This window comes from Petaurus breviceps, unplaced genomic scaffold (genome assembly GCF_028583685.1).
Source record: "Petaurus breviceps papuanus isolate PSGF00001 unplaced genomic scaffold, PetGlider_PUasm1.0 220, whole genome shotgun sequence".
NCBI classification, from domain to species: Eukaryota; Metazoa; Chordata; class Mammalia; order Diprotodontia; family Petauridae; genus Petaurus; species Petaurus breviceps.
This window is the reverse complement of record NW_027185876.1, coordinates 5,597,070-5,620,373: the sequence shown is the minus strand read 5'-3', so window position 1 is coordinate 5,620,373 and position 23,304 is coordinate 5,597,070. Positions and strand designations below refer to the sequence as shown.

Sequence of the window (23,304 nt, the reverse complement as noted above, 5' to 3'; positions counted from 1 at the left end):
CAAAATCATTTTGCCCTAAAATTTCATAAGAAATACCATAAAACTAATCACATCATATTAAGCATTTGTTATATATAATTTTATTTGAAAGGCAAGGTAGTGTATGTATGTATATAAATGTATACAATATGCATATACATGGCATGTTTATACTAATTAATGTAATAAAAAATGTTACAGAGTTCTAATATGCTTCTTAGGAACTCCAGATTCACTATATGATAAAATGATTTAAAGGAAAAAAACCTCTCTACTTAAAAAAACTCATACAGCCAAACAATCATTTTGTTTTAAACATTTCAGAAGAAATACTGTAAAACATCACATATTATTAATTCATTGTATATAATTTTATTTGCAAGGGCATGATGCTGTGTGCATATATAAACATATATGCATGTATGTATATATACACTAATTTGTTTAATAACAATCCTATTATAACGAGTTTTATATTCTACTCAGAAGTTCAAGATTAATCATAACATAAACAAAAATCTCTCCTTCAAAAATATATGCCAAAGTCACAAAATCATTTTGCCCTAAAAATTTCAGAGAAATACCATAAACCTCATCAAATCATATTAAGTATTTGTTACATATAATTTATTTGAAGGGCATGGAAGTGTATATGTTTACAAATGTATACAATATGCACATACATATACACCATATATATAAATTAATGTAATAACAAATATGACAGAATTTTAATATATTCTCCTTACAAACTCAAGATTAATTATGTTAAAATGATTTAAAGAAAAAAACTCTCTGCTTAAAAAAACTCATGCTGCCAAACAATAATTTTGTTTTAAAAACTTCAGAAGAAATACTGTAAAACAGATCCCTTATTATTCATTCACTATATATAATTTTATTTGCAAGGGCATGATGCTGCATGCATATATATATAGGAAATACATAAACATATATGCATGTATATATTTTACACTAATTTGTGTAATAACAGAATCCAATTATAACAAGATTTTTATACTCTACTCAGAAGTTCAAAATTCATTGTAACATAAACAAAAATCTCTCCTTTAAAAAGATATACCAAAGTCACAAAATCATTTTGCCCTGAAAATTTCAGAAGAAATACCATAAAACTAATCACATCATATTAAGCATTTGCTACATATAATTTTATTTGAAAGGCATGGTATTGTATTGTGTATATAAATGTATACAATATGCATATAAATATACACCACATATGTATATACTAATTAATATAGTAACATATGTTAGAGTTCTAATATTATATTCTCTTTAGGAACTCAAGATTCACTATACGATAAAATGATTTAAAGGAACAAAAACTATTTTAAAATTTCATAATGCCAAATAATCATTTTGTCTCAGCTTCAGAAGAAATACTGTGTAACTGATCACATCATATTATTCATTCACTGTATATAATCTCATTTGCAAGGGCATGATGCTGCATGCACATATATACACATAAATTAACATATATGCCTATATGTATACATACACTAATTTGTGAGATAACAGAATCCTGTTATAACAGGATTTTATATTATAACAGGATTTATGCTTAACTCAGAAGTTCAAGGCTCATTGTAACATAAACAAAAATGTCTCTTTTAAAAAGATATACCAAAGTCACAAAATCATTTTGCCCTAAAAATTTCAGAAGTAGTATCATAAAACTCATCAAATCAAATTGAGTATTTGTTATATATAATTTATCTGAAGGGCATGGGAGTGTATATATGTTTATAAATATATACAATATGCACATACACACAAACCATATCTATTCATTAATGTAATAATAAATGTGACAGAATTTTAATATTATATTCTCCTTACAAACTCAAGATTCATTATATGATAAAATGATTTAAAGGAACACAAGCTCTCTACTTAAAAAAATTTCTAAATGCCAAATAATCATTTTGTCTTAAAAACTTTAGGAGAAATACTATAAAACTGATCACATAATATTATTCGCTGTATATAATTTTATTTGCAAGACCATGATGTTGTGTGCATATAAATAAACATACACATGTATGTATATATACACTAGTTTGGGTAATAAAATAATCCTACTATAACAAGATTTTTATACTCTACTCAGAAGATTCATTATAACATAAACAAAAATCTCTCCTTAAAAAAAAATAAACCAAAGTCACAAAATCATTTTGCTCTAAAAATTTCAGAAGAAATAACATAAAACTAATCACATCATGTTAAGCATTTGTTATATATAATTTTATTTGAAGGGCATGGTGGTGTATGTATGTATATAAATATATACCATATGCATATAAACCATATATGTACATACTAATTAATAAAATAACTTATGTTACAGTGTTCTAATACATATTCTCCTTAGGAGCTCAAGATTCACTATATGATAAAATGATTTAAAGAGAAAAAAAAAACCTCTCTACTTAAAAAAATCATTCTGCCAAAAAATCATTTTGTTTTTAAAACTTTAGAATACTGTAAAATTGATCACATTTTCCATTCATTTTATATAATTTTATTTGCAAAGATATGATGCTGTGTACATATATACACACATAATAATATATAATAATATACACACACAAATAAAATATATTTATGTATAGGTACAATAATTTTGTGTAATAACAGAATCTTATTATAACAAGATTTTTATACTCTACTCAGAAGTTCAAGATTCATTGTAATATAAACAAAAATCTCTCCTTTAAAAAGATTAACCAAAGTCACAAAATCATTTTGCCCTGAAAATTTCAGAAGAAATACTGTATAACTGATCACATCATATTATTCATTCACTGTATATAATTTCATTTGCAAGGGCATGATGCTGTGCGCACACACACACACACACATATAGATACACTTAAATAAACATGTATGCTTGTATGTGTATATATACACTAATCTGTGTAATAACAGAAACCTATCATAACAAGATTTTAAAACTCTACTCAGAAGTTCAAGATTCATTATAACATAAACAAAAATCTCTCCTTTAAAAAGATATACCAAAATCACAAAATCATGTTGCCCTAAAAATTTCAGAATACCATAAAACTCATCAAATCAAATTAAGTATTTGTTATATGTAATTTATTTGAAGGGCATGGAAGTATGTATGTGTGTGTGTGTATATATGTTTATAAATATTTACAATATACACATACGTATACACCATATATTAATATAATAACAAATGTGACAGAATTCTAATATTTCATTCTCCTTACAAACTCAAGATTCATTATATGATAAAATGATTTAAAGGAACAAAAACTCTACTTAAAAAATTCCTACTGCCAAACAATCATTGTTTTAAAAACTTCAGAATATTGTAAAACTGATCACATCACATCATTCTTTCAATGTACATAATTTTATTTGCAAAGGTATTATGCTGTGTGCATATATATATATACACACACTTAAATAAAATATATGCATGTATGTATATATACACTAATTTGTGTAACAACAGAATCCTATTATAACAAGATTTTTATACTTTACTCATAAGTTCAAGATTCATTATAACATAAACAAAAATCTCTCCTTTAAAAATATATACCAAAGATACAAAATTATTTTGCCCTAAAAATTTCAGAAGAAATAACATAAAAATAGTCACATCATATTAAGAATTTGTTAAAGATAACTTTATTTGAAGGGCATTGTAGTCCATGTTATGTATATAAATGTACACAATATGCATATACATATACACAATAAATGTATATACTAATTAATGTAATAACATGATACAGTTCTAATATTATATTCTCTTTAAGAACTCAAGATTCACTATACAATAAAATGATTTAAAGGAAAAAAACTACTTAAATTCATAATGCAAACAATCATTTTGTCTTAATAGCTTCAGAAGAAATACTGTATAACTGATCACATCATATTATTCATTCATTGTATATAATTTCATTTGCAAAGGCATGATGGTGTGTACTTATATATAAAAATACATATATAAATATATATGCATGTATGTATATACACACTAATTTGTGTAATAATAGAATCCTATTATAACAAGATTTTAAAACTCTACACAGAAGTTCAAGATTCATTATAACAAAAATCTGTCCTTTAAAAAGGCATACCAAAGTCACAAAATCATTTTGCCCTAAAAATTTCAGAAGAAACAACATAAACCTCATGAAATTATATTAAGTATTTATGTAATTTATTTGAAGGGCATGGAAGTATATATATTTACAAATGTATACAATATGCACATACATGTATACCATATATATAAATTAATGTAATAACAACAAAAGTGACAGAATTTTAATACTATATTCTCCTTACAAACTCAAGATTCATTATATGGTAAAATGATTTAAAGGAAAAAAAAATTCTCTACTTAAAAAAATTCATACTGCCAAAGAATCATTTTGTCTTAAAATCTTCAGAAGAAATGCAGTAAAACTGTGATCATCATATTATTCACTGTATATAATTTTATTTGCAAGTGCATGATGCTGTGTGCAAATAAACATATATGCACGTATGTATATATATACTAATTTGTGTAATAATAGAATCCAATAACAAGATTTTTACACTCTGCTCAGAAGTTTAAGATTCATTATAACATAAACAAAAATCTCTCCTTTAAAAAAGATAGACCAAAGTCACAAAATCATGTTGCCCTATAAATGTCAGAAGAAATACCATAAAACTCATCAAATCAAATGAATTATTTGTTATTGATAACTTATTTGAAGGGCATGGAAGTATATTTATGTGTGTATGTGTATGTATGTATATATATAAACTACATACACACCATATATGTATATGCTAATTAATGTAATAACATTATATAGAGTCCTAATATTATATTCTCTTTAGAAACTCAAGATTCATTATATGATAAAATGTTTTAAAGAAAAAAACTACTTAAAAATGTCATAATGCCAAACAATCATTTTGAGAATACTGTAAAACTGATCAGATATTATTCATTCACTGTATATAATTTAATTTGCAAAGGCATGACGCTGTGTGCATATATACATATATAAAAATATATGCATGTATGTATATACACGCTAATTTGTGTAACAACAGAATCCTATTATAACAGGTTTTTTTATATTCTACTCAGAAGTTCAAGATTCATTATAACATAAACAAAAATCTCTCCTTTAAAAAGATATGCCAAATCACAAAATCATTTTGGCCTAAAAATTTCAGAATAACATAAAACTAGTCACATCATACTAAGCATTTGTTATATATGATTTTATTTGAAGGGCATGGTAGTATATGTATGTATATAAATGTATACAATATACATATACACCATATATGTATATACTAATTAATGTAATGACATGATACAGAGTTCTAATATTATATTCTCTTTAGGAACTCAAGATTCACTATACAATAAAATGATTTAAAGGAAAAAAAGGAAAAAAACTCTATACTTGAAAGAAATTCATAATGTCAATCATTTTGTCTTGATAGCTTCAAAAGAAATACTGTAAAACTGATCACATATTACTCATTCATTGTATATAATTTCATTTGCAAAGGCATGATGCTCTATGCATATATAAATACATATATGAACATATATGCATTTATGTATATACACACTAATTTTTGTAATAGAATCGTATAACAAGATTTTTTATATTCTACCCAGAAGTTTAAGATTCATTTTAACATAAACAAAAATCTCTCCTTTAAAAAGATACACCAAAGTCACAAAATCATTTTGCCCTAAAAATTTCAGAAGAAATAACATAAAACTAATCACATCATGTTAAGCATTTGTTATATATAATTTTATTCGAAGGTCATGGTAGTGCATGTACTCATATAAATGTATACAACATACATATATACATATACTAATTATTATAATAACATGTTACAGAGTTTTAATATATACTCTTTGGGAACTCAAGATTCACTGTGATGATAAAATGATTTAAAGAAAAAAAAACTACTTAAAAAATTTCATAATGCCAAACAATGTTTGTCTTAATAGCTTCAGAATACTGTAAAACTGATCCCATATTATTCATTGCATATAATTTCATTTGCAAAGGCATGATGCTGTTTGTATATATATATATATATATATATACATATATGCATGTATGCATATATACACTAATTTGTGTAATAACAGTATCCTATTATAACAAGATTTTTATATCCTACTGTAAAACAGATCACATCATATTCTTCATTGTATATCATTTTATTTGCAAGGGCATGATGCTGTGTGCATATATATAATACATACAAACATATATGCATGTACATATACACTAATTTTTCTAATAATAGAATCCTATTATAAGATTTTTATACTCAGAAGTTCAAGATTCATTATCATATAAACAAAAATCTCTCCTTAAAAAGATATACCAAAGTCACAAAATCATTTTGCCCTAAAATTTCATAAAAAATACCATAAAACTAATCACATCATATTAAGCATGTGTTGTATATAATTTTATTTGAAGGGCATGGTAGTGTATGTATGAATAGAAATATATACAATATGCATATATACACACCATATATGTATATACTAATTAATATAATAACAAATGTTACAGAGTTCTAATATTATATTCTCCTTAGGAGCTCAAGATACATTATATGGTAAAATGATTCAAAGAAAAAAACTACTTAAAAAAGTCCTTAAGAATCCAGAATTCTTCTTTATTAAAAATATTTTCCTCATCCATCTCAAACACAGGTAGGGAGTCCAAAGTAACTATTTTTATGCTTGAAATGGCAATAAAGTAAAGAAAATCGATCTACAAAGAAATCCTAAAAGAAAAGAAAACAGGTATCCTCTTTCTCTTGTATTTGCAATGGCATAGGTAAGGTTTTGTTGCAGACAGTCACACAGCATTCTCATAACCTTCTAAGTTCCAAAGCACTTTTTCCCACAGATTCAAATCGTTGAATTACAGGGTCCAGAAAAATCTCACTGAGTAAATTACTCCAAGTCCATCTTTGTAGAGTTTCAGAGTATACATTTTTACCACCTTTTATATTCCTTTAACCTTTATTTCAGAGTAAAAAAGTATGAAATGAACAACAATGGTAAAGTTGCATAGTTCATGTTTAATGAAAAAAAACATGGCTATTTGGGCCATTTCTTCTCAAAAATAATGGATTTTTTAAAATTTAGCACCATTTTTAGGTGAAAAAAAATTTACAAGATTGCTTCCAATAGTACTGGGCAAAATAAACTGAAAACTATATAGCAATTCTTTCTCAAATTATATGGTACCCCCAAGATTTGTTCTGCGTGGCCCTCGGTACATGAATTTAGCAGGAATGGGAAGGTATTTATAAGTAAAGAGATTATTATTCCACACAAGGAAAAGTTTACAACAATAAGAACTAAGCAGTGATGTTAAGGGTCAACCTGCTCTGCTATAGACAGGAGTGTAGGGTTTCCAAAGATTGTGAGATTAGCCAAGAGATTGTGGAATTCCCTCCCCGCCTCCCCACACACACACACACACACACACACACACACACACACACACACAAACACTCCACACCATCCATCTGGGAAACCATAGAGGGAGGGGACCCCTGCCTGCACTGAGAGTAAGAGTAGACTACTAGATGATATCTGATGTCCCTTTCCAACTTTGAAAATCTTTCTAGTAGCTCAAACCTATATTGTGTTCTTCTCACCCCTAGCCCCCCTTTATAATGGGAACTCCTTAAGACAGGGACTGTCTGGCTTTTCAGTCTGTACATCCAGGGCTTACCACACAGTGCTTTAAACATGGTAAATGCTTAAGAAATGAATTTTAATTAATTCATAAGCCATTAGCTACATGCTATATTAACATATGAATAAAAGTTACTCTCCTATCCTCCTCCTGGACTGAGTTCCTCTAAGGCCTTATATCTCAATCTTTCAAAAAGAATACAGGGCACCACAGCTACTAAGATGACTCAGGAAATAGTTGTTGAATGAATGGGAATACACAAAGTATTCCATTTTTCTTCTCCTTTCCCTGGTACAGTTCTCTCCTTTCCCTTCCTTCAACCCCTTGAAACCTGGAATATTCTCCCTTCATCACCTTCACTTCCCTTCTAGGTTCAAGTGACAACCTTCAAGGGACCTTTCTAGATGTTCCCAGTTGTTAATGATATCCTGTCTCCACCCCACCACCTTTACTTTGGTTACCAGAATTCTCACACCTCCCCCCCCCCCAGAATGCATGTTCCCTGCAGGCAGGTCTGTTTCATTTCTGTCTATTCCAAGCAAAAGTCCTAAGCACTTAGTGACTGAAATGAATTAGAGTAAAAGGTAGCTTGAAATGTATGAGAAAAATGTGAATATACATATTTAAATTAAAACAAGTAAACTAGAAAATGTTTGAGTTATTTTAGCCAGGAAGCCACTCACTGCTTAAAAAGAGAAAAAGGCATTTCTATGCTACTCTACAAACAAGAATCTTCACAATATTACTATATTTCTCATTTCCTAAAGTACTATGTTTAAAATGTATTACTAAAAAACAGAAATCCATTTCATAAAAATTTAACAGAGGCTGGAATAAAGCATTATTTTTACTTTTTGTCTGTGCAAGAGCAAGCATGGACGTAATGACTACTAAAGATAAAATATATGTTTATAAACTTACAAGAAAAAACCATTCTGTTGTGGAACTCAAGTTAATTACTGCTGTACCAAAAAATGAGAAATAGTCTTTGAACCTTGCCACGTCAGGTTCTTTTGCTTGACTATACATATTTGTTGTAAGGGTTTTGTTTTTCTTTTTTACCAAGGGGCTGGGGGAGGAGAGAAAAATGGACTGAGTCATAAAAAACGTTTTAATTTAAAAAATAAAAAAAAGAGTGCTGCACCATTACAACAGATTTTTCACATGACTTGACATGAGGCTTGATTGGTCTTTCTTCTTTCTGTCCCACAAGTACCTTTTCAAGTCTGTCCTTGATCCTCTGCCCTAACTACATACTCTCCCATGATTCCTAACTCCATATCCTTCCATTTGCATTCTAACCTAATTTTTAGTGCCTAAAGGTATCTCTGCTTGCATGTACCTTCACTTCAAGCTGAACATTTCCAAAACTCTATCTCCCTTCATATTACTACTACCACCGTCCACATCAAATCTATTTCTCTCTTACAGACCAAATACACCATTCCTGTCACCTGATAGAACTCCATCAATTTAAACCGCACTACATAAATCATGTCTTATTTCTTCTACCTGGCTGTCCAAGAGCCTCCTTCAAAACCCCATCCACATGACCAAAATCACAACATGTGCCTCTAACTTCTGAGTGGCCTCCTCACTGAATTCCACATATGCCATATATCTATTCCAGTCAGTCTCTAGGCTTTTGCTTGTATCTACACTGCACAATCCTACCTAACCATACTGGCTACAACCTTCTTCACAAGGCTTTCCAGCTACTCCAGCCCAATAATGAATGTACTTCTGCATTCTCTGTATTACTGTGCACATATAGCTACAATCAGTTGGACTCTTTTCACTAATTGTTTCAGTTACTAGTTTTTTATCTTACCAACTAGACTATAAGTGCCTTTAAAGAGAATAACCCCGTCCCTTCTGCATTTTCTGTATTACCCAAAACATTTAATAATAAGGGCACACTGTGTACAAAACCAAATAGTCACCAAATAGTACAATAAAAAGAAATAACTTCTGGGTTAAATCTATCTCAGGAAAATAAAATAGCATCATCCCTTATACTATATACAGTTCTCTTGTACTCTTCATACCCAAACTTTCCCCACATCTAACAAACTAAAAGATCAGCAGAACAGTTAAGTAGCATCCTGATTACTAGTTTTAACAGAAACAATACACTGCTTTAAGAGCTTATTTCAAGTTCACATGGTTGTGAATAAATAACAAATTTAAACATAAGCAGTAACTGCCTACTTAATTTTAATTCTAAAATGGGCTTCAAAAATCAAGCACCATATGATAACATTTCATAGCACTGCATTGCAGTTCACATTATACCATCTGGCCCCTTCAAACACTTCACAGGCTATTTCACAAAGAGCAAAACACTAACCTCTGCTTAAATACTTAAACCAAAGTTACTTACCAAAGTGTTAGACTATCTGGGAAAAAGAGAGAGTTCACTAAACTATAAAAACTAAGTTCCAGAGAGTACTGACTTACAATATAGAAAATTAAATATAAAATAAAGTTCAATTGTGAATTGCAACAATATTAGGGCATTTAAAAATATTATTGCACAAAAAAATGCATGTTACCTTACAACATTACTCCAACAAGCTACTAGAATAGTAAACAAGTTCGCAGCTTTTAGTGTCCTCTAAAAGATAACCTCTTAACTGTACTAAATGAAACAAAACAAAAATCATCTTTTCAAATCAAAGAGCTAAGGACTGTTTTTTTCCTCATCAAAAATTAAGAAGGTATGTAATCAGGAAATGCCTATCTTTCCAGATATCATATTTATATTTAAGTTCTAAATGAGAAAGAAAGCAACTCAAAAGATTGAAATGTTGGTAAAATAATTTCAAACTGCCCCTGGGATGAGGGATATGAATAAGTGATATTTTTCACAACATTCACTGTTCGGTAGAAAGCTGTGTTCTTTATAAAACCAAGTATCCTTTCTCCTAGAAATTATCAACTCTATTACAGATGCTCTGTGAATCATAAAATATGGTCAACTCCTAGGACAAGAATCCTGTCCATTTTAGCAAATATCTCATATATTCTTGATTAACAACTAAGATGATTCCAATAGTGAAAAACACAAGGAGTACAGCTGTTAGTCATCCATTCCAATTAATAGTGGCAATGGCACAATTAGCCCAAAATACTGGATAATTCGATATCATTTATTTTGTGTTGGGATAAATTATTTGTACATATGTGTGAATGTATGTAGTTATATAAATATATAACATGTATATATAATATTTTAGGAGATTTAATTCTCTGAATATTATACTATTAAGTTTATTTGCATGTCTGAATATACACAGGCCAGCTACTAGAAAAATAAACTGATATGGGATTTTAAAATTTCTAGGGATAATATCATTTATATAAACAACTAGTAGTGAAAATAATACTTGAGAAGGAGGTTAACATATCTGGATTCTGGTCTAGATTCTTATAAACTAATTTGGCTTTAAGCAATTAACTTACTGTATCTGTTGCTTCAACAAAAACTAACAGAACCAAAATGAATTTTAGATATTATCAGGGCAAAATTTAAATACAGGAAGCACTACATTTATAGTTTTTAACATCTTAAAAGGATATCAATGCATAAAACTAAATTATTGTTAATCCTGAGTTTAGAATATTTATCTTAAAATTTTATAGAAATAAAAAACACTGCCCCTCTCCCAAAAAGTCAGTAAACATTTTAATTTCCAAGGTTAAGGCAGGACCAGCTCCTATAATATCACAAACAATTCTTAAACAATATCAAATACTCAAGTGTTTTAGACTAAAATATATTTTGAGTACAGATAATAACTGTTCAGTTCAAAGAAAGTAGCAACCCTATAGCAGGGCTCATGAATTTTTGGTGAGAGAACTGTTCTGAGTAGAAAAACTCTACAAGCAATTTAATCCTTTTTCTAAATTGTGTGTCCCATGTAACAAAACCCCCCTATGCAAAAATCCAAATTTAAAAGGAAAAACATAGGGAATAGAGATTTTAATATTGATATTGCTGATATTTAGAAAATTCTTACAATACAAACTCCCCAGAAAAGCACATAGGATCAGGCTTTGTGATAAACTTAAAACTGGAAACAAACTGATATAAATGAACGAATAAAAACTACAACAAAACAAAGATACTTAAGCTTAAAAACAATGGGGTTTGATGTGGGGTTTTGGGAGAGGGTTGTTTTTTATAATGGAATGAAAGATAGGACTTGGAACTTTCAAGGATCAGACCAGAGTGCTGGGCTCTCAATCAGGAGAAATCTGGGTTCAAATCTCTTCTCTGAACCTCAGTTTCCTTATGAAAAGAGAATATATAATAACAGCTGTATGTACCTCACAAGGTAGTTAGGAAGATCAAATGAGAACGTAAGGAAAACATGTTGAAAAAACCCTGAGTGTTGTGTTTTTACAGCTATTAACTCAATGGAAGTTTTTTTTAAGGTAGAATTTAACAATAATATTCATAGAAGACAAGAAATTCTTAATGGTTTTTTTTTATCATGGGATCCCTTTGGAAGTCTGATGAAGTCTACGAAACTCTTTTCAGAATGCCTTTAAATGATAAACTAAAACAATTACAAAGGAAACCAAATATATATCAACATAAAAAAATTTTTTTCTATTTCAGTTCACAGACCACCCCACCCCCCAAAAAAAATCTATCCAGGGACCACAAATTAAGAAGCCCTCATGTGAACCCAAGCTCTGTAATCTAGTTACATTGTGACCTTTGACAAATCACCTACCCTCTTTGGGCATCTGTTTCCTCAACTGTAAAATGGGGACAACTAGACTAAATGATCTCTAAGAAATTATCATTCATTGCTAAGCTATAATGGTCAAGCAAAAACAGCATTGATTATTCTTTTTCAGACTGAATCTCTAACTTCATCAGCATGAGGAACACTACCACCCTCAACAGCTGACTCTTCAGAATTTTAGGATTTCATAGTTGCTTAGGGAGTATCAAAAGATTAAATGACTTGCCCATATTCTCAGACCCAGGACTAAACCTAAATTTGGTTCTCTATCTTCTGTGCCATGCTATCTCACCTTTGTTCTTTGCAGTCCTTAAAAGAACATTTAAGAGAAAAAAGGAGGATGTTGAATTCATTTAAGATTATGATTCAGTTCACAGGGTAAAACTCTGGAAACAGTGAGACCTCTGTACAATGATTTTTTTTAAAGAATTTTACATTTAAACTCATTATTTACATTTAAATTAATATTAATGGATAAAATATCACAAGAGCTTCCAAATCTCCCTCAGCATTCAATAAATGTTCACTCTCAATCACTTTTCCTCATAGAATATTGCTGTTGATATTCAATGTTGTTTCTAATGAAAAACTGAATTTCTAAATTAATCTAATTTTTAGAATTCTGTACTTTTCCTTTCTCTTTTCTATGAACTCCTAAGTAACCTAAGGATTATATAAGAATTCTCAGCATTTCATTATATTGTTTCTTCCTACTAATTTTTTTAATGTTAGTTTTTATTCCCTTGCTATTATACTACCTTGTGGGCAATATTGCTTTTTATCTTTCTTTCATATTTTTTTCCTTACTTAACATGGTACTGGGCACATAGTAATCATCTGGGAACAAACTTCCATAGAAAACCGTCCTCTATTTTTATAACAGTACTCAACAGGAAAATAGACAGTTTCTACAGTTATCTTTTTAACTGGTGACAAACACTCCTTAGGCATTTACTGGATTGGATACAGAACTACAACTACCCACATAACTCAGTTTAGTGACATATGAATGATATGGTCAAAAAGAGGAGTAGGTGTATTGTGCCTGGCCCCAGGTGCAATTCCATGAAGCTGCAGGGAGGAAAAACCTCAGGAGGCCATAAGGAAAAGCTGCCTAACAAAGAGAGAGCGCTGTCCAAGGCTGCCCCCGGGCCATCTGACCTCAGGGGGGCAGCCATTTATCACTTAGGGTACAGGGAGAACAACTTTCCAGGTAAAGCCAGGTCCTCTCCAATTCTGCAAGCGAACTTGACTGTTTTGTCATCTAACAATGATACCTACAAGAGATTTTATTTTAATTCAATGTAGGTTAGTTTTATTTAAAAGCCAGCTCGTACAGGTGAGTTAATTTTGTAGAAAAAAACAAAAGTATGCCATTTTATACATAGAAAAATAAACTAAAAACTGCCATTATAAAAGTAAGGATAGCAGTAAGCCTTATCTCCCCAAAACATCAAGATTTTTAAATATCATAAAGCAATCAACAAGCTGTACTTGCGTTTATACTTCCATTCGGAAAGGTACTGGGGTTTATCTTCTGGTTCAATTATATTAAGTAGCAAACATTTTTTTTTAACATTTATACTAGTTTTCCATTTCACACAAGGGAAAATAACTCTCACACTTTTAAATAAGGTTGATATTTACTAAGGTAGTTAAGTAAGCAGAACAAGCCTAGCCCCAAAGAATAGAAGTCATAAATATAATTCTTTAGGCTCTATCCTGCTTCAGTACAGTGAGTATTTAATTATTACAATAATAAAAAACATGTGAACCTCACTTTAACACTATTCTCTATAAAGCAAATTCTGTTTGAATCCATCTCAGAGGTAAAGGCATCCTTATTCCAAAAACTCCTATCTTCTTTTACCTCGATTTATTCCAATAATCATTCCCTCTTTTTTCCCCCATACCTTTAAGCTCTCTGCATTGGCCTTTCCCCATTTGGAGTTAAGTAAATAAAAGTTTCTAACTTGAAATCAGAAAGACCCAAGTTCAAATCCTACTATCTCTCACACACTTAGCTACCTAAAATAACGAAACTACCTAACATAATTACATACTATTTGTGTGATGCTGGGCAAATCTCAAACTCTTTCAGTCTCAATTTCTTCATTTGAAAAATTTAAATAATGAGATTTATGTGTACTTTGTCAAACCTTAAAGGACTATATAAATATTAGCAGTTATTATATATATATGACAAGCTCCTGCCACTCCTAAAGCAGCCTTCCACTGAACACTAATGATTTATCCAGAATTTATAAAGTGTTTTACTCAGAATCACCCTTTGAGGAAGATAAGTATTCTCTTCATTTTAGAGATAAGAAAAGCGGCATTCAATGAGATAAAAGATGCACATCATAAAATTTTAGAGCTGAATGGAACTTTGAGGCCATCTAGATCAACTCTTCATTTTACAGAAGTGAATCCTAAAAATGTTAGAAGGACTTGTCCAAAGTTCAGTTGATCTCTCTACAAAAGGAGTGCTCTTGCCACTACACCATGCTGATTCTCGTCCCGTCCATCTCTCCTCCTTCACTGCCAAACTCTCCAAAAGAGTTATTTATCCATTTATTACTACCCACTGACTCAACCTTTTGCAATCTGGCTTCCCTTCAACCACCACTCTATAGAAACTGCCCTCTTGATGATTCTACTGACTTAATAATTAATAAATCTAATTCCTCTGTTTTCAATTCTTATTCTTCTTGACCTCTCAAAAATGTTTCACACTTCAAAACAACTTCCAGATCACTCTAATGCCCTACCTTCAGAAATAGCAACTCTCTCCTCCATCTTGTTTTTTTTTTCCATAGGCCCCATGTCATTTTCAACCCTTTAATGTTAGTGTTCCAAAAATATTTGTTCAGTTGTCTTCTCTTACCAGTATTAATTTCCAATTATCATCTACCTCTTCACAGATGAATCTTCATCTTTTTAGTCTCTGGTTTTGCCATTTCTTTTCACTCCAAAACCCAAATCTCTAACAACACGTAAGTGAGTCATCTGGATGTAGCCCCATTAATATCTCAATGCAACAGTGGCCTAAACCAAGCTTATGCTTCCTTCTCCTTCTCACTTCTGGCTATTTCTATTTGTGGTAGCACCATTCACAGAGCATCCTACATTCAAAACTTTGGTGTTATCTCTGACTTCTCTTTCTCCTTCCCTTTCATATCCAACTATTCAACAAGTTCTGTCAATTTTATGTCTATAGTATCTCATGAAGCTTCCATGATCAAAACCCTCACTACCTCCTCCCAAGGCAATCCATGCTACTTTTAGACAGCTTTCCAGCCTGATGTCATACTACTTTCTTCCATATAGTCTATGTTCCAGTCAAATGGAACTTCCATACCCCCTGTACTTTCATGCCTCCATACCTTTGTTCTTCCCTGTACCTAGAATGTTCTCTCTCTCTCCTCACTAAAAAGTTCTCTTCTGAGCTCAGGAGGGCTATCTATAAGCTCTTTACCAATTAATTCCTACCCAACCTTTAAAGTTCAACTCAAATGCCAAAAGTCTGCTCTGGTATCAGTAATGAACTACCCTTCTCAGAGCACTCTCCACCTCTCATACATTTATCATGTATAATAATTATGCATGTATTTGCCATATCTTCTACTTGACAACATCCAACTCAATTATCCACACTAATGAAGGGACCCAAAAGATCCATTTTAAAATAATTTATATTTATCACTGGAATCCAGGAAGACATACATACTCTGCCACCCCATCTCTTCCATGCTGTGACTCCCTACTAATTGAGCCTCTGACACCCCATCTCATCAATGCTGACATGTGACTCCCTACTAATTGAACTTTTACTTTCAGGAGCCTAGAACTCAGTCTGTAAGTAGACAACCACCGAGAAGCCCCATAACAGAAAATCATTACTGAATAATCAAGAGTTGACAGCAGCTTTTGATTATGGTTTGTGACGTTTAAACAACAAAACTATTTTAAATGCTCACTGTTTAGAAGATTCACCAACTGATTCTGTCTTTTTAAAATCCCCTAGTGATTTTGGCATATTTTTCTCTTCAGTATCTTAAATGTTGGGTTGTGACTTTTCTTCAAGTACCTGTTAAGTTTTCTGAGTTAGACAAAGTTTTTAAAACAATTCAAGGTCCTTGTGAATGAATTACTTAAAAAACACACACACACACAAAAATTACTGTCATGATAACAATGCTATTCTTTCAAGTGAAAATAACTATCAAAAGGATGTATACTAATTCACTCATTTTCTGTAACTAATTTGTTGGGGAAACAATCAACAGTGGCAGCAGCAACAGGATTTGGAATCAAAGCACCTGGGTTTGAAATGTAGCTCTGGTCTTTATTATCCATGACTTTGACATGTCAATCAAGCTCTCTAGGCCTGTTTCCTAATCTATATAGTGAGATGATCTCCAAGTTTTCTTGTGAGATCTCCAGCTCTCTGACCCCCTTAAAAAAAAAAACTTTAAAAATAACTAGCTGGAAAACAGGAATGATCAAATTTGGTTAAGTGAAAAGCCATTTAAATCAACGTTCTGAAAAGTCATTAGGGCCTTAATTGTATAAATGTGTGTTTGGAAAAAATATAATCTTGGTCCTGCGCCAGTCTTGGACAGGTAATTTAAAACTGTTAATGCTTCAATCTTTGTGATCTGCTTCAGAGAAATGTTTAGAACATTAAGTGCTTTAAAGGTGCTAATATGTTTATGATGAGCACTTCAGCACATTGAAATCATCCTAGTTAAATAAACCTTTGCAGAATTCTGTTCCAGCTGTTGTATAAGGTTACTGAATCTGTAGTTGTATTATCTCACTGTGCATATAGGGAAGAGAGTTTAAAATGATTTGATTAAACCATCTTACCGCTCAAAAAAATGTTAAAATTTTTAACTCAGTTCCTGATGTCATTCCAAGTGTGCTAATGACATGAAGAAACAAATGTCAAATTATTTGATGATTAATCCGTTGTTGATTTAGTTAGGATGAAAAGGCTAAGCTTGCTAGTTATGTATTGATATATCCATCACTTCTATTAAGTTTTGCCTAATGCATCGAAATCTACTTCATGTTTCTTGCAAATCATCAGTGTTTTTTTAACTCCCACAATTAAGTCTTTTAAGCCTTTTTTTTGTACAAGTTGTAAATTTTAAAAAGTAGTATTTTTATCAATTATGTCTCTTTACAAGTGTTGGATTCATTCTATTTCAAAATCAAATTTAAATCTGGCAGATGTCTTAATATTTCAGTATTCAAATTACTTTTACATAATTTCACTTAATTTCAACAAACCAAACAGAGTAAAGTAGGCAGACCCTGAGGCTTGGTATGATTTGCCCAAGGTCACATAGGCAGTACTTAAGTTGTGATTAGTAAATCCAAGTCTTTCATTTCTCAGTCCAGCACCCAAGACTACACCACACCGCACCAAAATGATGTGATCACCCTTCTAAAACATGTCCACTGCATCATTCAGGTCCAATCCCAAAATATTTTCCTTAGGTTTTGAAATTGCTAGGAATTAAATTCCATGGGTTACTCAAGTCTAAGAAATCCCTAAAGATTACAGGTTCTTTCATTATCTTTAAGGATTCACTGAGGGTATACTTGTAGAGAAACCACAATTACCTCAGAATCAGCAATCAACTAACAACCTTTCACTAAGCACCTACAATGTGTGAGACACTGTACTAGACGTTGAAGATACAAAGATAAAAATGAAACACTCTCTGCTCTCAAGGAGTTTATATTCTATACAGGACTTGGGGAAGAGTACATGTATTTACAATACAAAGTAAACAAATGTAAAGTATTTTTTTGGAAGCACAAATAAATACCTTTACTCTTTAGCATTTAATACAAAGGTGCAAAGCAATATAGTAACATTAACTAGGAAGTTAAAATTGACTGCCATGTGGCATAGTGGTTAGAATGCCAGACTTGAGAAGTCAGAAGAACTGAGACCAAATTCTGCCTAAGATACCTCTATTAGCTGTATGACCCTGCACAGAGCTCCCCTAATTGTAAAATGGGAATAGTAATTGTTACCCTAGGACAGCCAGTAACTTATCCATTTTCCTCCATAAAATAGGGATAACAATAAGTGAGCCTTAGTAGTTACTGCAGTAGCTTACATAATCAAATCACATAGTGTAGGTAAAGGGCCCTGCAAATCTTGCCCTTATATGAATGCTAGTTATCATTACATATTATTACATAACTGTATTGCTATAAATTATATGATTATAGCACTCTAAATAGATTACCATATTCTAAGTAGTTGTGTATATAACAGCACTATATAGTGTAATATATATGTATAACTTATAAGTATAATATGCTATATATTATAGTACTCTAGGTGGTATATTGTTATACTACTACAGTACTATAAATGTAAGTCACTCTATACACTATCATCTAGTATTACATTACTCTAATAATATGTTATAGTACTCTAAACAGTATACTGCATTGTTACACTACTCTATGTAATATACTCTTCGTATACTTCATGTTATACTGTATGACATTACATGGTATATGATATACATTATCACAGTATCATATAATATTATCTAAATACATTGTGTTAAAGTATTCTAAGTAGTCTATCATTAGTATACTATTCTGAGAATAATGTTAAAATATACTTTATAGTACTCTATGCTATATATGTATATACACATACATTTATTTATAGTATTGTCTATAGTACTCAGCATGGCATGCCCTTGTCAGAGGTGGTCTATGGACAAAGCGAATAGAAGTAGCTCAGAAGTAATGCAACATGTGCAAATTTAGAGAATCCACCCCAAATGTTCACCTGGACTATTTGTGCCTGACCTGTGGTAGAGAACATTCCCAGTTTGTACTGGTCTGATCAGCCACAGTCAGATACACCGTAACTTGACTCTAGCATAGTGATGTCATTCTGGTCCTCTCTGAGAACAAAAGACAACCACCACCAACCAAGAAGTACTCTGTATAGTACAGTATTGTTATGTTATACTACACAACATTTAAGTAGTACGATATATTATCATGTTACCCTACGTATTAACTGTATTACAGTATGCTATACATTATATTATTAAAAAACTTTGTTATACTGGGGCAACTAGGTAGCACCATGTAAGCAGTATTGGGTCCAGAGTAGAAAATTCATCTTCCTGAGTTCAAATTCACCTCAAACACTAGCTCTCTGAAGGCCAGGCAAGTCACTTAACCCTGTTTGCCTGTTTCTTCATCTGTAAAATGAGTTGGTGAAGGAAATGGCACACCGCTCCAGTATCTTTGCCAAGAAAACCCCAACTGGAGTCATGAAGAGTCAGACATAAATGAACAACAACATATTATATACTTTATAGTACTCTAAGTAGTATACATTATAGTACTCTAAGTCTAATATATTTTACAGCACTTAGTATGGAATATTACATAGCATTGAATAGTATAACAATTTTATCACAGAACTCTTAAATATATTATACTATATTATAGTACTTGAGGTTTTATAATAGTATATATCATATAATATTGCAGTATTCTAAGTAGTATTATATTATTACAGTACTAAAAGCAAGTGTTATATAATGCTACAGTACTCCAAGTAGTATGGGTGCCATTACTGTTCTCTTAAGTAGCATGTTATAATATTATTACAGAATTTAGTATAATTTCACATTATATAATATTACATTGCTCTGGGTAATGTATCATGTAATATCATTACACTCCTTTGAGCAGCATAATGACAGTATCATCTAATACTATATGGCATTGCCTTAAGCAGTAGAGCATAATTAGCACTGGTGTAGCCTAAGTATAACATCATATTACATAATATTACAATACTCCAACTAGCATAATGTACACCATCCTAGTACTCTTAGATAGTATATAATAATATTACAGGACTCTGTCATATTCTGTAATATCATATCACTCCAAGTAGTCTAATATCATACAATACATGCCAATACTTCTAAGTGGTACACCACAACACTATGGCAGTACTGTAAGCATAGCACCTCATCATACAGTACTACACTACTCCAAGGAGCATCACATCATCTTAGCACACTGCCGCCCTACTCCACAGCACGACATTGCTCCTACTGTATACACCCTGCTCCGGGCTGTGTCATCTCGTGGCACACCTCCATAGCACTGCAGCGCTCTGAGCACCTTGCCTCCTCACATAACACCCAGTACTCCACGGAGTCCTAGGTCAGACCACTCGAAGGAGCAGACACCACTTCGCTAGCCCAAGGTTCGGGGCACTCTCTACTCCAGCACTCAGCGCACCCTGCCTTACTCCGGGTGGCATACCCAACACGGCGCCTCCACGCTCCGGCCTTACTCCCTGGGGGGCCAGTACTGCCCTCTCTGCTCCGGGCTGGGTGCCCTCGGGGCCCCCCACCACAGCGCTGCAGGGCTCTGCGCATCGCCCTTCTCTCCCAACACGCCACTACTCCAGAGAGGGCCAAGGCTGTGCAATGCCGGGAGGCTTCGAGCACGCTGCCTGCAGCCCTTCTCCACGAGCTGCCTTGGCTCCAGAGAGCCGCCCCTTCTCTGCTCTCGGCTGAGCCGCGCACCCCTTAGTGCAGCACAGCACTGTCGCTCTCTGAGCGCGGCACTCCGGCTGGCACGCCGGCGCCGTGCCCTCGCACCACTCCGCGAGCACCTTGCCAGCCCCGGCGCCGCACGTTCTCGGCTCTCGGCTCGGAGCCGTGCACTCGCTCCGGCAGCACAGCACCGCCGCTCTCAGAGCCCCGAGCCTCCTTACATAACGCCCCGCACCCTCCCCGGCCCAAGCCCCCCGCCCCCGGCCCGTCCCCGCGGCCCCTGCCGGCTGCGGCCCCCGAGCCCGGCCCCGCTCTGAGCCCTACTCCGGCGCCCGACACTGCTCGGGAGCCCGCTGCACTCGGAGCTCAGCAGCAGGACGACTCCCGGCAGTCCACTATCACATCTTGCCGCTCCAGGGCCGAGCCGCCTCCTGGCGGCCCCCCCGAGCCTCCGCCCGGCGCAGCCCAGGACCGGAGGCTTCCCCCGAGCCGCAGGGAGGGGCCGGCTAAGGGGGAGGGTCCCCCGGGGCGCCCCCGGCCCCACACGAGCACGCGCGCCGCCGCGCCTCGTCCAGGCCGCTGGAAAGGCATGGAGCTGCCAGCTTCGATCGCTGGGGCTACGACAGCAGCATCCCAGCGGCCGAGGGTCCCTGCCCGCGACCCGGCCCTCCCAGGGCGGCCCCCCCACGGCGCCAAGGGGTCCCAGCCGGCGCCCCCCCGCCCCCGCAGGGGCTCTCCCGCCCGCCTGCCCTTTGTCACCTTCACCCGGGAAGGAAGGAGGCGATGGCAGTGCCCACGCCGCCTCCCCCACGTCGATGCCCGGCCCTTCCCTCATCTGGTGGCTGGCACCTGTCCGTCGTGGGGGGTCGTGAGGGGCTCCAGGGGCCGCTCCTCGCCCCCGCCCTCCCCTCCCCCAGCCGGGGAGTCCCCCATCCGGAGCCCTCCCCTCTCGCGCCCCGGGCCCCCCCCCCCAGCGCGGGGATGGGGGTAGGGGAGGGGGGGCAGGAGGCTATCCCGACCTCGGCCCCCTCCCCCAGGGCCAACGGCTCCAACGGCGCCTCCCAGAGGGGGAGGGGCGGAGATCCAGGTGCAAGGGCGGCGGCCACACTCACCTCCCTGCCCTGCCCCCTCTTCGATGCATTCCCAGCCGCAGAGAAGACACTTCTTCCCACCCCCCCACCCCCACCCCAGCCCCCCACCCCCCGCCCCCACCCCCCCCCCCAACCAATAGCGCCCCCTCCACCCATGCTCCTGGGCCCCTGCTGGGCACATCACAATGACCCCACCCTGAGGGGGGGGGCGCTCACCAGTCATGGCCCCCCCCATGGGCGGGGGGGTGTGTGGGGGAGGGGGCTCCTCGCCTTGCGACCACCAGACTCCCCTCAGCAGCTACAATCCCCAACTGCCAGGCCCAAGAATGAGGCGCCTCAGGCTGAGCCTCCCTTCTCTAGGCCCCGCCTCCTCGACTGTCTCCCCAGTTTAGGCTCCGCCCCCTTCTGCTCTGCCTCCCCTCCCTAGGGCCGCAGGTTTGAACTGTTCCCACCCCTCCCCCACGCCTTCCACCACCTAGGCTCCTTCCCATTGGTTCCCTCGGTTGCTAGGAGATGAATAACGGCGGCCTACATTGACCTGATTGGGCCTCCCCATTTGCTCCACCCCCTTCCCCCTCCTCTTGAAAAGTCTTATTCCCTACACTCTAGGCTTGGGATGGGAGCGCAGCTGCAGCTACGCACCTGTTAGATCCTGTGAATCACTCGGCGCAGGCTGTCCAGGCTCTCCCATTCCCTGCTCAACTCGCACTTCAGGTCCTTGCTCGGGATGCGGAAGAGAGGGCATTTCTTGGCCACATTTTCCAAAGGGACTAAGTGAACACGCGCCAACAACTCGAGACGAGGTGGTTTTTTCCTCTTTCTGGAGCCCAGTCATGAGCTTTGGCAAAGGGAGAACGACAGGACAACAATAATTGACTTCCAGAATTAGGTCAGGCTCAAGGGATGCGTGGATACAGACAACAGCCCAGAAAGAAAAAGTTGGCACGCCTAAAATAGACCAGAAAGGACAGAGAAAGAAAATACGAGCGACTTAAGCACAGAAGAAAAATTGAAGAGGATGAAAGATGTACTTCTCTGAGTCGTATAAACAGAAGGGATGCCAAAAGTATGCCTACACAATAAAAAAAGTTTATATCGACACATGTTCGTGGTT

At 35.2% G+C, this 23,304-nt stretch overlaps 1 protein-coding gene across 4 annotated transcripts in view; it reads right to left on the bottom strand.

The window, feature by feature from the left end:
- SSX2IP (SSX family member 2 interacting protein) overlaps positions 1 to 22,578 on the bottom strand; it is a 72,255-nt gene extending 49,677 nt beyond the window's left edge. For all 4 annotated transcript variants that reach the window (XM_069094595.1, XM_069094596.1, XM_069094597.1 and 1 more), the window contains exon 1: positions 22,407 to 22,578. The gene's annotated coding sequence lies outside the window, so the exon portion shown is untranslated. The remainder of the gene's footprint in view (positions 1 to 22,406) is intronic.
- Between the last annotated feature and the right edge of the window lie 726 nt (positions 22,579 to 23,304).